At 42.4% G+C, this 14,600-nt stretch overlaps 1 protein-coding gene across 6 annotated transcripts in view; it reads left to right on the forward strand.

The window, feature by feature from the left end:
- Window positions 1-1,486: 1,486 nt before the first annotated feature.
- The window catches only part of RNF32 (ring finger protein 32), a 149,246-nt gene continuing 136,132 nt past the window's right edge, over window positions 1,487-14,600 (forward strand). For 4 of the 6 annotated variants that reach the window (XM_088450350.1, XM_088450354.1, XM_088450351.1 and 1 more), the window contains exon 1: window positions 1,487-1,592. The gene's annotated coding sequence lies outside the window, so the exon portion shown is untranslated. Of the gene's footprint in view, window positions 1,593-1,625; window positions 1,708-6,485; window positions 6,515-14,600 lie in introns of those variants that run through there. The other 2 variants (XM_088450355.1, XM_088450352.1) reach the window with 2 other exon arrangements.

Genomic DNA, 14,600 nt, shown 5'->3' on the forward strand with positions numbered 1-14,600 from the left:
TTAAACAGAATATCATACAAATTCTACAATTTTGCACTATCTCTAACCTGCATACCGAAACCACTAACTTTAACTCTTTAAGTAATTACATTACAACAGTTGCTGGCCAGATAAATTCTTTAGAGGTGGTGCACAATTGTTAACTCGCTGCTCTTATGCTCCTTAGAGAAGTGTAGATACAGTACTTGACTTGAAGTGAAACAACTTTTGCTATATTTGTAACAGTAGTAGGAAAGTGTTCCAAAGTGACTTCACTAATTGCCAGTGGTTGTAACAATTACAACTTCTATCCCTGTGTGCTTTGCGTGATCCTAATGCTTCATAAACTGTAGAGGTGACCTTACTGTAGGGTCGACTTTAGATGGTAGCCGAGGCAAGCTTTACTGCAGACTAACCAATGTTACTCTCATTATGTCCCTAGGAATCCAGAAGGGGTTATCCTGCATGTAGGAATCAGACTTTAACAACAGGGCCTTGCTGTCTCTCACTAGCTGAATCTGACTGCAGATTTAGGCAGTTATTTAATTGAGGGCAAAGTCTAATGCTAGAAATAAATGCTCAGTCTCTTGCTTAGAGAGCTATATGTTCTATTGTGCAGTGACAGCTTGGTGATTACGTAATAAAGCCAGGTGATGCTTATTTATTTACAGACCTCTCCTGCTCTATGTGAGTGCAGCTTGGTAGAGTAGTGTGCTCTATTTCAACAAGTTCTGGTAGGGTGTGAACAAAGGGCCTGATTCAGAGCCGCTCGTAAGCGGCCTCTCGTTCGCTCCGAGCGATGTTTGCCCAACTGTGCATGCGTACGGATCATTATACGCATGCGCAAACCAGTCAGTGCAGTCAAAATTCATGTGCTCGCAAAATAGCGAATGCCTGATAATTTGAGTGACAGATAGAGGTGTATGTGGGTGGTAACAGGGGAAGGTGCTTGAAAACGGGGAGTGGAGATCCGAACGCAGGCGTGCTTAAAGGTCAAAACGGGCGTTTTATGGGTGTGCATAATTAAAACAGCAGCGTCATTGACCACGTCACTGGGTTATTTAATAGCCAGAACTGCTCGCAAAATTGTGGTAGCAAAAACCAACCACAAGAATAGCGAGCAGTTCATACCCTGGTCGATGTACTCGATTAATCTAATAAATAGCGGACATGACGTAGGATGCGAGCAGCCAGGGGGCGTAGTTTCCCAAAAAACGACCGTTCAGACCTAGAGGCGTGAACAGACCGCAAAGAGCGAACGGTTCATTTGAATAGCCACCCCTATTTTCTGGACGAGCGAGCGCTAATTGCGTCCGGCTCTGAGTCAGGCCCAAAGAACGGTGTTTGCTGTACTCACAGTGTCCTTAATAGTCTCACTGGCAGTCCAGCCATCCAGTATACAAGCTGACAGCTCCAGCTGTCACTCCAAAGCATCCCAGCCTCTCCTCCCACCGAGGAAGGCAGTCCCCGATCTTCGGTTACCAGCACTGGGGAGGTTTCTGGGCGGTCCCGCTGACAACACAGCTTCCTCTTTAAGTGGCTGCCTGGCTTCCTGTCAAGCCCCGTCCTGACTGTCTCCACACAGCAGTGGCAGCTTTGTGCAGCACCTGCCGGTAAGTCCTACACTTCTCACCGCAGGCAGCTCTCCCGGCCAACGGCACTGCCACCGACGTCCCCTGAGATGCGGGACTCCTGACACAGGAGGTCCACTCCACGTCACTCACTCAGGTGAACTACACCAACGGCCCCCTGCTAGTCCTCCTTATATAAGCAGCTGTCGCGTGCTGGCCTCCTTCCCGCCGGCCGCACGCGCTGCTTTAGCCCATTCACATACTGGGCTTGTTCTATGGGGCAGTTTTCCCCTATATAGCGGCTGCATTCAGACCTCCCTGCTGCGTGCCCATCAATGCACATAGTCTAGGGAGGGCAGGCTGCTCCAAGTTCCCCTCCAAGAGAGGGGTTGCACATGTAAATAAAAGAAACTGGCATATATATATATATATATATATATATATATATATATACTGGCATTTTTACTATTTAACACTGTGTAAATACATGAACTGCATATTTTAATTATTTATATATAGTATCCAACATTAATTAAATACATATATAAGTGTTTTACACTAAATGGCCCTCAACAGTGATACTCCCAGAACTAGGGGTATCACACCCCCCGCTTTCACTTACCTCCTGTCATCGATGGTTAGTGATCTCTTCCAAGGCTCCGGTCAGCTCGTCTCCCGTCCTGCACTGTGACCCCGGTCGGCTGTTCTATGCAGCAGCTGGCCAGGGTCACAGTGCAGAAACCGAGAGACCAGCTGACCGGAGCCCCGGAACACATCACGATCACCCTGGATGAAGGTGTTTGTTTATTTTTTGCAGTGATCAGTTTGTAGTCTATTTAGACCAACAGCTGATCACTGGGGCCTGGCTCCTGGCTCTGCTCTGCCTGTTAGAACAGAGCAGGAATCGGGGAACCAGGGGAGACCCTGGATGACTCCATCTCCAGGTGGCGTTATTATCACAGAGCTTCCCCAAGTATTTTTTCACAATTTATCACTATTTTTTCACAATTTATTTTTAGTAACTTTGGCCAGATCACATTTCCCATTACAGTTATGGGAAATGTGATCTGCTTAATAAAAATACAGTGCATCCGGAAAGTATTCACAGCGCTTCACTTTTTCCACATTTTGTTATGTTACACCCTTATTCCAAAATGGAATAAATTAATTTTTGTCCTCAAAATTCTACACAGAATACCCCATAATGACAATGTGTAAAAAAAAATTTGAGATTTTTGCAAATTTAATTTAAAAAAAACTAAGAAATCACATATACTTAAGTATTCACAGACTTTGCCATGAAGCTCAAAATTGAGCTCAGGTGCTTCTTGTTTCCACTGATCATCCTTCAGATGTTCCTACAGCTTAATTTGAGTCTACCTGTGGTAAATTCAGTTGTTTGGACATGATTTTGAAAGGCATACACCTGTCTATATAAGGTCCCACACTTGACAGTGCATGTCAGAGCACAAAGCAAGCATGAAGTCCAAGGAATTGTCTATAGACCTCCGAGACAGGATTGTCTCAGGCACAAATCTGGGGAAGGGTACAGAAAAATATCTGCTGCTTTGAAGGTCCCAATGAGCACAGTGACCCCCATCATTCATAAATGGAGAAGTTCGGAACCACCAGGACTCTTCCTAGAGTTGGCCGGCCGTCTAAACTGAGCGATCGTGGGAGAAGGGCCGTAGTCAGGGAGGTGACCAAGAACCCGATGGTCACTCTGTCAGAGCTACAGCATTCCTCTGTGGAGAGAGGAGAACCTTCCAGAAGGACAACCATCTCTGCAGCAATCCACTAATCAGGCCTGTATGGTAAAGTGGCCAGACGGAAGCCACTCCTTTGTAAAAAGCACATGGCAGCTCGCCTGGAGTTTCCCAAAATGCACCTGAAGGACTCTCAGACCATGAGAAACAAAATTCTCTGGTCTGATGAGACAAAGTTTGAACTCTTTAGCGTCAATGCCAGGCGTGTTTGGAGGAAACAAGGCACCGCTCATCACCAGGCCAATACCATCCCTACAGTGAAGCATGGTGGTGGCAGCATCATGCTGTGGGGATGTTTTTCAGCAGCAGGAACTGGGAGACTAGTCAGGATAGAGGGAAAGATGAATGCAGCAATGTCCAGAGACATCTTGGATGAAAACCTGCTCCAGAGCGCTCTTGACCTCAGACTAGGGCGACAGTTCATCTTTCAGCAGGACAATGACCCTAAGCACACAGCCAAGATATCAAAGGAGTGGCTTCAGGACAACTCTGTGAATGTCCTTGAGTGGCCCAGCCAGAGCCCAGACTTGAATCCGATTGAACATCTCTGGAGAGATCCAGTGGCGTAAGTTCATCCCAGTCGCCCGGAGGCAAGTTAGGGTTGTGCGCCCCCCCTGAGAAAAGGGAAAATAAATAAGGTGCATAAATATCTATCTATATAAATACGCGTTCATGCAAATAGCGGCAATAAAAAAATATTATCGGGACTAGGACCCAATAATTAATAAATATGCCACTTTGGGGCCCCATATTAATTTATATATAAATTGTTTATATAACCCTCACAAAGCTCTCCCCCGTCACTCAGATCTCCCCCCATTCCCCCGCGCACAGACACACACATACACACCTGATTCAGACCTGCCCACACAGCTTTCTACCCCCCTCAAGCAGCTCCCTGGCTCACACACACACAGCACTCCACCCACACACATACACCATTTCACACAGCCCCCCACACACACAAACACAAATCCCCATCTCACACAGACCCCACCCTCACACATCCCCCATCTCACACAGACCTCCCCACACACACATCCCCCATCTCACACAGACCTCCCCCCTACACACACACATCCCCTATCTCACACAAATCCCACCCACACACATCCCCCATTTCACACAGACCTCCCCCATCTCACACAGACCTCACCCCACACACACACATCCCCCATCTCACACAAACCCCACACACACTCTCAATATTCACTCAGATTCCCCCACACAGCTTCTTGCTTTTTAAATGTATCATGAGTTTAACATGACATGACAAAGTTAAAAAAAAAAATGCTCTTTAAATATTTAACTTTCTTCAGCACCTACAGTACCACTCCCCCCCCATTCCATAGGGCTTGCACTTACTGTACTATGTTTTTCAGCCATTGCTCAGCCTATCCCAACTCCCGTTCGCTCCCCAGTGATAGCTGCCGGCCGCGCTGACTCCCGTCTTCTCTCCAGGGTCCCCATAGTTACAACTGCACGCAGCCCTTACACGTCCGTGCCGGCCGCACTGTCTTTCTTCCGGCTCCTCAGACAGGCAGGCAGGGTCACGATCACATGTTATGTGACGTCCTCTATCCAGAGCAGTCCAGACAGGTCAGGAGGAGAAGCGCCACTGATACTGATCGGGGCTCAGCTCGGCGGCTCCTATGTTTTTTCAGCACAGGACAAGGAACGAGTGACAATGGAGGAGTTGCCCCATTCAGGGCTGGCGCCCGGCAGCAACTGACTTCATTGTCTCTGGCAGTTCCGCCACTGCAGAGATCTGAAAATGGCTGTGCACCAACGCTTCCCATCCACCTGATGGAGCTTGAGAGGTGCTGAAAAGAGGAATGGGCAAAACTGCCCAAAGAAAGGTGTGCCAATATTGTGGCATCATATTCAAAAAGACTTGAGGCTGTAATTGCTGCCAAAGGTGCATCAACAAAGTATTGAGCAAAGGCTGTGAATACTAATGTACATGTGATTTCTTAGTTGTTTTTTTTTTAATTAAATTTGCAAAAATCTCAAAAAAAACTTTTTACACGTTGTCAATCACTATAGAGTATTGTGTGTAGAATTTTGAGGACAAAAATTAATGTATTCCATTTTGGAATAAGACTGCAACATAACAATATGTGGAAAAAGTGAAGCGCTGTGAATACTTTCCGGATGCACTGTATGTGATAACTAGGGCTTGGAGTAGAATTGTCACTGACACGCAGGTGGAATGCGGAAACGGGAAGCCTGTACAGCAGTATCCGCTGCACATCAGCACAAGGTAGCGGAGGGGCCGTGTTACAGGAGCGGAGGTCCCTTTGCGCTGGGATTCTGCACCACCAGCTGCTGGGTGAGCAGCCACAAGCTTTATCAGCAGTTTACATTCAGGTATAAAGCATACAAACAGTATATACCTTGGCTTCTGAGTGCTATGAGATTACCATATCGGCACACCAATTAAAATAGACAAGGCACGGACTGTCTGGAGACATCCTCCCTTAACAAAGGTAGAGGAATCTATTTAGTGCATGCATGAACTTTGTCTCCATCAAATTGCTGGTTCATTAACTCCTCGGCTTACTAACAAATGGCTGAACTGCACTTTCTGATACTAATCTGCTCAACTAACAACCTCATTGCTGCTATAATTAATTTTTTATATAGATGAATTATTTGAATTAATTCTGTTGTGCTACTAAAGTTATTTGTAAACCTAATGACTAGGATCTAATGCTATTTTAGGAAAGTATATGTTATAATTGTTGTTAATATTGATATCCAAAGAAACTATTTTCCACCTGCATTTTATATTTTGTGTATTTTATATGATATTGAATGAAGCTAAATATTTTAAATCAGCAGCTGGTCACAGGCACCTTTATTTTATTTTTAGCAGTTTACCAATTTCTGTGGAGTATCCAGACCCACATTGTAGGGGCAGCCTAGACTAGCTCATACTATATACACACTTAATTGTGTTATTTAGAAGCGCTTACCTATTTCTTTTTCCATCCCCTAACTGCAGTATTTACCATCGGGATGCCGGCAGTTGGGAAGCCGACGCTGGGATTCTGACAGGTGTCTGCATTCTAAGCGCCGGCATCCAGAATGTCGAGATATTGACCAGATCCCCTTTGAACTGTTCTGATGTAATCCACATGTACTGTACAGTATACTGATGTAGAACTAACAGTGACACATTTCCAAGCTGTGCAGGTGTGTTATTATACATAGTTTCTATATCTGTTACAATAAACTACAAGCAAAAAATTTGGTAGTTGCTCACTCAGCTTAATGACATACTACAGGTGCTTGTAAAGGGCGGGGTTTCTCATGTCATCACCACTTAATTCATATAGAATATTTTTTCACTTCTCTAATCGTTTGTATATTATTTATGTCATTTTAATTCTTTTACATTTCATTAACACTTATTGATTTATCTTTACACATCTATCCTTTACACTTCACTATCACCTTTTTTCCGTGTGATGCCCTGGGGATGGTCCTTGGCTGGAATTTTTTGGGGTGCCTTGCTTCTCGGATGTGAACCCCTTAATGTTAGGGACGCTGGTATAGAGGAGCCTTGACGTTGGCCCAGCGCTTATTCATATATTTGCAAATGTTTGTAACCAATACCTCTGAATTTCTATTATTATGTAGGATTCAAGTATTTTTGATTTAGCTGCAGTGTGTTGGAGGGCAAATTCCTTTTTTCTGTAGTTCACAATAAAACTACACTAAGAAAATGGAGAAAGTAAAATATTTGTATTCTAGAATTCCTACCCCCAATACTTGATAATGGTTTATAGTGAAATTAAAATCACAATGGGTGAAGTAATGAACGTTGAATTAAAAAAGGAAGTTAAAACATATTTGTACCATAAATGTATCTGAAATCATGGCCATGGTTGGTTTATACTGAGAGGAAGGTTAATATTATATCATCGTTCAAATCTTGCAGGATTCCTGAAGTTCGATTACATCACAGAAAGTTTGCCAACAGTACAGTGAATATTCATAGCTGCCCAAAACATAATTAACTTTATGGAAACATGTAAAACAAATCATTTTGCAGAACTTTACAGCTGCAACATAACATTAATGTTATATTTAGTTATATTTTGTCTGTTCATTATTGTCTGAAACTCATAAACATTATCAAATGCTTAATAAGTTATTGTTTTATGGATGTCTACGACTGTATAAGTAGAGTAAAAAACAATTATATCGTTCACTTACTCACAATGTGATCAAACTAATATCCAGCGCCATCTGGTGCTCAAAACTGAAAAAAAAGTGTATTTAAAAGCTGTACACAGAATAGGAGTCTCTATTGATAACTGTAGTACCAGTGTGGCCAGCTCCATTGCTGACCAATCTATTAAGAGCATTAAGCTAAGATTAACATGTATATAACAGGTTATTTTAACATGCAAATAAAAGGTTATTTTTAGCATTGTGCTCCTACGACCCTCGATATTCAATTAGAAAATGCTTATTTGGGCACCCGTGCGGACAGTCTACAGTGCATGACTCGGGGAAGTGCATGAAAAGTGGGGAAAATACGATGAACCCCAGAAAAGTGGCAAATAACATTGAATAACAGTATAAAAGGCTATTTGTGGCCTTATCAAAGTATTTGAGTTTCTTAAAGTGTCAGCGGAAAAACGATAGAAAACAAGTATTTTTTACCAAATTTAAAGCCATTAGATTATTTTGGGGTACAGAAAAATGTCTGTAATGTGATTTTGAATTGTTTTTAAGCAAGTTTCATAATAGTAGGAAAATACACCTGTGACTCTCATCTACAAGTTCAAAACGTCCCATCAGTGCAGCACCCTAACATACATGTCCCACCTAATTAAACCCATGTTGAACTTTTTACAAACAATCACCTGAAAAATGACATTCATTATTGGCCAAATTATACTATTTAAATGCCTACAAGTGCATGATTATTCATTGGGAGAGGTGTTACCAGAGGTTTAGCACATTTTTACCTTAAAAAAAGATTTTTCCCTATTGTACTTTTCACCTGCTATGGGGTTGAAAATAAAATCAGGATTAACTCCCACTGAGACCCGCACTAATGCTGCGTACACACGTAGCGATCTGCCAGCGATACAAGATATTTTTTTATTTTTGCATTTTTATATATTTGAAATTTTTACTTAAACAGAAATTGTTGTGTGTTTTTTGAGGTCTGGTGAAATTAACAACATACCACTCAGACCTTTTTATCATATACCGATTAAGAAATAAAATTACTGTTTTATAAAGAAATTAGTCTATATCCATAATTATTTTTGGACTGGGTATAAGGACCCATAGTAATATACCGACGGACATCGGGATGAGAAAGTGAATGTCCAAGGCGTATAATATATCCCATTCAAGGTGAGTACACAGCATATTGTGTAAAATCTTGGATTGGGTAAATTGATCTGTACCATGGAGGCTTGTTGTATTTATTTCCCCATTTACAACACCACGTGTGGGAAGAATTGAAGACCTCACCTTAAAGGCCAGCGTTGCATTTTGCAACCACCGCAGGACCACGGTGAAAATTGGGTCCAACATCTACAACTCACTTCTAAAGGAAAAATACCAAAAAGATTTTCATTAGATCACAGGGGTACTCTGAGTACATGACTGGCCGTAGTATATTACAGAAATATGCAGCTACTGTACTTCCTTTTATTTCTTTTTATTGAGGAAATTATCAACTTATATCACAGCAGAACATACATTCCTCTTTCATTATATATATTGCACAGCCTTATTTCCTGCCAATCAATTTTTCCATGTTTGGTTTCAATCCTTTCGTAAATTATAAAGAATAATATTGTGAGATTAGGGAAACGTATTGAATACAATGTAGTCAGGTTCTGGATATACTGATCACTTTGTAGGCATTATTGACACTTTTTGACTAACTAGGAATTAGGCCTGTAACTGGCAACAACAAACACTGCAATATCAATAGACATTAATAATAGATATTAGATCTAATGTGACTATACATAGTACAGTATATTACAAGAATATGCATCTACTTCCTTTTCTTCCTTTTTTAAATTGGTTTTTATTGCAATAAAAGTTTTTGTTTTGTTTTTTCAAATCCATGGTACAGTGTTTGGTATGATTCCTCCTCCTCAGAATTGACGTGCTCATGTGTTGGGTTGTCTCATTTTGGGCAAGTGTAAATTCTTGACTCTTTTTCAATAGCAGGAATTCGGTCAGATGATGCTCAAAGCATTGCTGACCTCCTGATTCTTCATCATATAGGATTTCAGGCGATGTCTCTTTCACAATGATGCCTGAACTGTCATCCTCCTCACCTAACATTACTGTAAATGGAATGACAAGGCCTCAGTGTATTTGATGGCTTTGTGATAATAGAGTCTTTAGTCTTCAGCATACCAACTGGAAATGAAATGACGGGGTCCTCAGTGTACTTGGCGGATTGGTGGTAAGAGTCTTTTTGTCTTCAGCAAATTATGCTTTTGTTCAGGTCTCTTTGACCACAATGCCTGAAATTCAGCCCTCGTCATATGACATTGGCTCAAATTCCTTTAGAATGTAAGCACTTACAAGCAGGACACTCTACCCTCTTGTGTTTCTCTTTACTTTATTTTCATATACTCCTTTCTTCCCAGTAGGGCACCTGGTTGGTTCTGCTGTTGCTATTTGGGTGTTATGGTCGCTAATGTAGCAATGTATATTATCCATGTTTTTGTCCTGCACTGTATTGTATTGTAGGTTACTGGTCACTTATTTGTTTATGTACTTTGTAAGGTGCTGCGGAACACTTATGGCGCCATATAAATAAACAATAATAATAATAAATGGAATAACAAGCTCCTAGTGTATTTGGTGCAATCGTTATCAGCGAGTCTTGTGGCTTCTTTGACAATGATTCCTGAACTTTCATCCTCCTCATGTGATATTGGCAGGAAAGCCATCACAAATCAAACATCCACTTGATGGATTCATTATCGGAGAGTGTTTTGTCTTCAGCATACGTAGATGGAATAACGAGGACCTCTGTGTACTTGTTGGCTTTGTGATAATGGAGTCTTTATAATATTTACAATAATCAGCTATACAAAATTCAGCAAATGAGGCTGCACTGTTTCCAAGTAACAATTTATGGCTTTGTTAGAGGGGGGTTAGGGTTAGGCACTGGGGGGAAGGATAGGGTTAGGCACCCTTAAAGAGGGTTAGGGTTAGAGGGGTTAGGTTAGTTGATACCTACCTGGGGACGATCAGGATTTTCAGCCGTGTCGGTCTGCCGCTGTCGGGACTTGAATCGCCGGACTTGTGTCCGGCGGTAATTCATATGTATTCCCTACCTAACACGTGGGGTATACGTACTAAAGATCAGTTTTCAATGCTGTTGATTCTCTGCGTCCTTGAAGGCTGGATTTAGAAGAGCAATAGTAACACACAAAAAACAAGCCTGAGTTTGGGAGTATCACTATTGTTCATTTAAATCCAGCGCTCAAGCCACATAGAAAAAACTATCTTTAGGAAATTTACCCTTTGGTGTTTTGGGGTGATTGCCATGCTAGCAAATTTGGTAGCCCTGTAATTCCTTAGGAAAAGGGGAAGTTTTAACCACACTAATGTGGTGGTTTTGGCCAGAATTAACATGTTATGCAGAAACCTTCTACACCAGATGTGGGCAATGATTTCAGCTGGGTGCCAGTTAACCAGTTTAAGTAAATTTTTGAGGACCACATATTAAATATTTAGAATTTACTCTTCGGGCAGCATACAGGTTATGGAAGATAAGAGACAACAGAGTGGACGGAATTGCCTAGCAGGTCATATTTGCTAATCCCAGTTATATGTGAAGATGAGCATTTACAGACCAAGAAGGAGATTTACTAAGAATCGTGTTGGGCTGCGATTACAAATTGTAGCTTATCATTGGAACTTTTCCGCAGCAAATATTAAATTTATTATGAAGCATGTTAACTAACAATTGCCATTCAATGGTGATAATGATTGTGTTGTGGAGTGTGCGAGTTGACTCGTATTGGCCCTAAAATTGCACTTAAAGTTCCTAATATATGCAGTGTGTTGAGCAGAAGCATACACAGATCAGCGAGATCCATGTATGCTTCTGCTTTTAAATAAGCCATTAAAATGTTAATTTTAAATCCCAAGCATAACCATCCCCGGGCTCTCGAGCCGATGCTGGTTCAAAGAATATGGGAAAAAATAACGTAGGGGTTCCCCGTATTTAATGAACCAGCACCTGGCTCTTGGATACAACGCTGGATCTAAAAATACAGGTAAAATATGGCGCATGAGACCCCTGTATCTTTAGAACCAGCACCAGGCTTCACTAGCGGGAGGGTAATGCCGCAGTCATGGGACACGCTGGACGGGGCCCCAGCCAAAGCCTCCCCCCCATTTAGTCAGCCCAGGCCGGGGATTCCTAGGAGGTGGGGACCCCCCAATTAAAGTTGTCCCCCCTCTCTAGTGTACCCTAGGCCTGGGCTGTAGCCAGTGGATGCAGGATTAATAGGGTTAAATAATAGATATCAATTAATATTGTCTTTTACAGGGCGACTATAGGTCCCAGCAAGCCTCCCCCACATGCCGTTACTTGTAGAGACACAAGTACCAGCATGCGGGGCATTAAGGCCCGCTGGTACCTCTAGCCCCCCTATTAAAATGACATGACACACACTGCGGTTCCCACCATTGAAGTCTATGAGGGAAGCAACTTTGCTGCACACTCACCAAATAGCCCCTCTTGGCGCGCCTGGTCCAGTGAAACTCTGCTAGCGCCAGCCATCTCTTTTTGTATCTTTTTTGGCCGAACATGCGTCTGTTCACATGTGGTGTGACTATGTCGCGCCAGGAGACTGTGTAATCTGTGTGTGACTGAGTCTCTCAATCAGCATACGATGTACCGGCTACAGCTTTTTTCCACGCTAAGTTCCGTATACAGGCTCAGTTGCACACAGAGTGTCGCATATCAAATTAATCAGCACAGTCTCTGGGTGTGTCCTTTATAGAGCCTTAAAAACATGTAGGAAGGGGAAGCCAAAATGCTGGAATTTTCTCAGTTTAATTAGATGGGCCTAGCAATACGATTGAATGCCTTGTCAGCATATACATTTACTACAATATTGGGGGAGATGTATGAACTGCCGAAGTGGTATCAGCACACGTTATGTGCGCTGATACCGCTTCTTCCCCAGGTATTATTGGGGGACTGGGTGGTAAATAACAGGGGCGCTATGCGCCCTTGTCATTATCGGCGCTGCTCAATTGGGCAATGTATGAATGGCCCAGTTCGTCTGACCGTTCCGACAGCTGCAGCTATCAATATTGACAGTTGCAGCTGGCGTTGCCCTACCACCACAGCAGGGACAGCTCTGTAGACAGAAAAACCATGGACATGGATGGCATATGTCGCCGCTGGCAGTTGTTAAGGTATAACAGAGCAGAGGTGTGGTGTATGACCAATCCGAAATAAGTCTCTCTGTGTCTTCATAAGGCATACTTGTGCCATTTGTTTTGGGACTGAGACGTTCACTTTCAGCATCTGTGAATAACGCTGGTGATTATTTAGATGCCACCATCACTTGCACTATTGAAGCTTGCACCAGCCATAGGGCAGGCACAGTTTCCCTGTCTGGTTTTGGCCTCTGTGGCTGCAGTGTGCGAATAAAAATGCCGCCACTTTGACTGACATGCCCATGACACTCCCATAACATGCCCCCGAGACGGAATTTTTTTGCGTTCACTTTATACATCACTGGTAATATTTCACTTACAGTACAGTGATCAGTATTATGCACCAGATCTTTAGGCAGGGCTGAGTTAAGGAGGGGCAAGTTCCCCTGGGCCCCCCTTTCTGAATGCCCCCCGCAGTTGCCAAAGGTCGGTTCTTCAATCCCGATCCCATATGCAGCTCAGCAGTGGTACTGATGGCGCCGCAAAGCCCACGGAGCAGCTGCAATGGCAGAGCCTGGGGGCAGCCCAGCATCTCCAGAAGTGCTGAGCTTGCCCCTAGAGTATTGAAAATGGGGGCTTTACACAAGACCATGCCCCTATCACCACTGGGCCACACCTCCTTTTTGGGCACAGCGCATGGGGGTCCGGATACTGATATTAAGAATGTTGGGAGGTATGAGTAAGTAATAAATAAGCACATTGGGGAAGAGACAGTAGTGAACTCTTTTTAGTTATAAATTAAAATCCCATTGGATGGTGACCCTGAGTGCCAATAAGAGGGGTAATCAATATGAAACGTTAACTTCACTGTCGCAGTTAACGTTTCATATCGGAGTTTTTACCTGCGTTAAAGTATCGGGCGCGCTCCCACTTATCCCCGTATTCAATATAAAATTAGCGAAAACGGGAAACTCCAAAGTTGGATTTGCGTAAAGTTACGAATTTTTCCTTAAAAAAATTGTAAGACCCCCCTAAATTGTAAAAACATGGGGGAACAGTATGGGTACCCCCGTTGTAGCCTTTAATTGAAAGTCGGGGATTTAAATAGCCGCAGCAGGTGGTTTTTTCCCGACATTGAAGAAGTGTTGCAGAAGAGCACTTAGGTTATTGTTTTCATTTTTTTTAAGTGGTCCCATCAAATTTGGGGTACATGAAAATGGGTACTAGCATATTTTTAAGTCCCTAAAGTAAATTTTAAAAAATTCTGCATTTGTGCACCTGCCGCTATAATTCTATTCTTCAAAACACCTGCCGCATACTTGTAGAATAGCCCTGAACCTATTTCCCTATTGTTATACAATTTTTTCCCAAATTTTTTTTTCACCCCAATTTTTAAATTAATTTTTTGGGGTGTCCCTATTTTTTTTTAAAACTTTTTTTGACACAGTTCTTTTTTAAATGTCATTCCCAGGGGTGCAGGCTATTTTTTTTAAGCCTGCACCCTTAAACCCCAATTCTGCACTTTTTTTCGACACCTATTCAATGGTGAAAAGTTATCCCCGTTTTTTATCAAAGACTTCAAAACTGCGATAAGGCTTTGAAATTGAATACGGTGTAAAAGTAAAACCTGCGATAATGACGTCATACCTCCGATATTAACGCAAAAACGATGTTTTCGCTCCCATATTGAATACCCCTGTAAGAATCTATTTAATAAACAAAAATATGGCTTTTCTCCAGTATTTTAACTGGAGGAAGCCATACTGCCCTCTTTGTAGATTGAACCACAATTCTATATGTTCTACTTATGAAAGCTTTCTCAGTCAACAGTGCAGATATCTAAACCTGAATAGAAAGACTTGCCCATGAAACAAAAGTA

The sequence above is a fragment of the Taudactylus pleione genome, unplaced genomic scaffold, assembly GCF_031769625.1.
Source record: "Taudactylus pleione unplaced genomic scaffold, aTauple2 ptg000517l, whole genome shotgun sequence".
NCBI classification, from domain to species: Eukaryota; Metazoa; Chordata; class Amphibia; order Anura; family Myobatrachidae; genus Taudactylus; species Taudactylus pleione.